General features: G+C 31.5%; 1 long non-coding RNA gene across 1 annotated transcript; it reads right to left on the bottom strand.

Annotated features, from left to right (window-relative positions):
• Positions 1-262: 262 nt before the first annotated feature.
• LOC122294555 lies at positions 263-2843 on the bottom strand. Its single transcript, XR_006237675.1, has 3 exons — positions 2682-2843; positions 1704-1742; positions 263-606 (listed from the first exon to the last, which is right to left on the bottom strand). It is a non-coding gene; the product is annotated as an uncharacterized LOC122294555 (long non-coding RNA).
• Positions 2844-3134: the final 291 nt, after the last annotated feature.

Consider the following 3134-nt stretch of genomic DNA (forward strand, 5'->3'; position numbering starts at 1 on the left):
ACACAACCGTTCACTTGCAAATACTTAGAAAACTCCAAGGTGATACACATGAAAATACTCCAATGCTTAAGTCAATATAGTATATGTAACAAGCCTGCCCTGGGAAGGGTGGAATCGCTACTTACATACATATCCTTCTTTCTTTCTTTTCTTTCTCTGTCTTCTCATTTGGTTTTTTTTTTCCCTAATAATATGCGATCGGCATGAACATGACACTCGTGTACTCTAATTTTCTAATTTAATAAAAGGAACACATAATAGATATTCTATTTAACATTCCTCCATAAACAGACTCCCAGAGTCTATCATATATTCATAAAACATGACTGTTCTAGTTAGGAAGGAACTCAATCTCTAGCTTACATACAAAAAGGCATTCAATCAATATAGGAGGGTTTACTATCACCCCACCGTAACGGTTATACCATACCAAAAGAATGGTTTAAAGTCAAACCCGACAAAACGTCCCGACAAGGGACTCATTCCAACCTAAAAAATAACATCCATAAACATAACCCGCCATTCATGTAAGGTTGAACCAATAGGGAAGACGTTTTGTCTCTCCCCCTGCAGTAATGCCCTGCTCCCCAACCTTTCCGTCATTACCTGGATGTTTAAAACATAAACACAAAGTGAGTCTAATACTCAGTAAGCATTACACCATGCCGTTAACTTATTAATCATCTAATCTTTTCTTTTGAAAGCATGCATACATAAACATTTAAACAGTACTTTCATGCATAACATTTAAACAATACTTTCATGCATAAACATTTAAGAGTTTAGTCATGCTTTCATGCACATACTTACTTCATACTTTCATGTGTACGTTTAAATCATATTTTCATGCTTGCATATACATCATACTTTCATGCATATGTTTAAATCATACTTTCATGAATACATACACATCATACTTTCATGCATACGTTTAAATCATACTTTCATACATACATTTACATCATACTTTCATGCATACCTTTACTTTCATCTTTCACTTTCATTTGGCCGGCATACACTATTACGCCTCGTGTGTTAGGGTTAGCGGTCTTTTGGACCTGATTCTGCCCGTGGCCGCGGGTTAGGAATCCCTTTCCGCCAGTACTACTTATCGGGCATTGCAATCTGCCCCGTCCTTTGGTACCATCATTCATTTATCAATCATGGTCATTACATAGTTTCATACATTAAAACATTCATTTCCTTTCATTCCTTCTTTCTTTCATTCAGTCCTTTACTTTTCAATTCTTTTCATTTAACAGTTCATTCATGGAAAAACGTCATTTAAAAGAATAAGTTTAAACATCATTTTTCATGCAGTTATGTACTTTCATGCCTTAACATTCTTTTCATTTCTTTTCTTTCTTTGCAGTTAAACATTTTCATTATCTTTTCTTAGTTTGATGCATATGCATTTAATTTGGAAAAAAAAAAGAACATTTCATGTCATGCTTACATATAAGTAGGGCATTAATACTTTGAGAGAGCATGTATGAAAATCTCATGACTTAGCATCTACGTTCATGCATTACCTTATACACATACAAACAATTATAATCGATAGGATGCTTAACAGGGGCTACCAAGAAAGGCTTGTATATATTATATACATTTACAATTTCTTTACAAGAACATTTGAAGAGAGAAAGACATTCTTTCATAAGAGAACTTTGTGTGTAAGAAGCATGGTCATAACTACTTACCTCGATGCTCCTCGATACTTTCAATCGTCAATATAAGTCCTATTCCAATAAATAACATAAGCGTGTTACTACTTATACAATATTTCTTTAGCTCTCTCTTTAAAAGAGAAAGTCACGATATTAAAATCTAATGTCCTTTCTTCCCTTAACGTTATCTTAATTAATTAACCTCTCGTCTAACCTTTACAATAATAACATAAGAAAATAATTAACCTAGTTAACACATATTATTTAGTTAAGCATAACATAGAAAATAACTAGAATAGCCCATTAAGTAGTTCAAATCCTTAACCTCAAAGTTTATAATTAAATCATTTAACACACCTTTTAAAACAAGTTTATAAGATTACATGTAATCCAAATAATCTAACACTTTTAACCTCCCAAGGATTAGGACATAACATCACTTTCAAAATAAACTCTCTATACAAATACTCATACCAAATTTATTCCAAGAATCATTTAAGACTTTAAATAAGTTCATTTAATAAAAACTCTCCTTTACTTCAAATATACATAAAAGCAACACACCAACAAAATCTCCTTATATATTTGGTTACCCAAAAGAGTCCATAAATATATATATATATATATATATATATATATATTATGTAAGTCACTACACATAATTGGTCACTCAAAATAGGGCATATATATATATATATTTATATAAAACACAATATCAAAACAGCCTCATATATGCATTCAATCACTTAAAACAGAGCATATACATATATATATATATATATATACACAAAACACAACATCAAAACAGCCGCATTTATGTATTTAATCCCTTAAAACAGAGCATATATATATACAAAACATAACATCAAAACAACCCCATATATGTATTTAATCACTTAAAACAAAGTATATATATGTATATACAAAACACAACATCAAAACATAAGCTAAACAATTTAGTTAGCTTCCAAAATCACATTAAAATCAAAGAAATTAAAATAGGATTTTTACCTTAAACTCCTATATTCTTTCAACAGTTTGAGAGGAATTTGATTTCTTGAAGAGGAAAAGAAAAGAGGGAAGTGGCGTTGGCTTTGGAGGAAGAAGAGAAAAGAGATTTTCTTCCTTATTGAAGTAGCCGATGGTTTGGAAGGGAAAGAAAGACTTGGGCTATTTAATTAAACTTACCTCATAAGCTATAAGGTAGCCAACGGAAAAAGGAAGAGAATTCACTTTAAGACTTAGTCAAAACTTATCTCATAAGCATAAGGAAGAACCAATCAAATTTAAGGAGGAAAGTTAGTCTTAATCAAAGCTTGTCTCACAAGATTGGAAGGTAGACCAATGGTTTAGGATAAGTTAAAGGCTCAAGCTACTTTTAATTAAAGCAACTTACGGATTCAACAAGGAATTGGAGTATTAAGTCACTTGGTCAAAGCTTGCATTGAAAGTTTAAGGAAATGG

Source organism: Carya illinoinensis, chromosome 2, assembly GCF_018687715.1.
Source record: "Carya illinoinensis cultivar Pawnee chromosome 2, C.illinoinensisPawnee_v1, whole genome shotgun sequence".
Taxonomy (NCBI): Eukaryota; Viridiplantae; Streptophyta; class Magnoliopsida; order Fagales; family Juglandaceae; genus Carya; species Carya illinoinensis.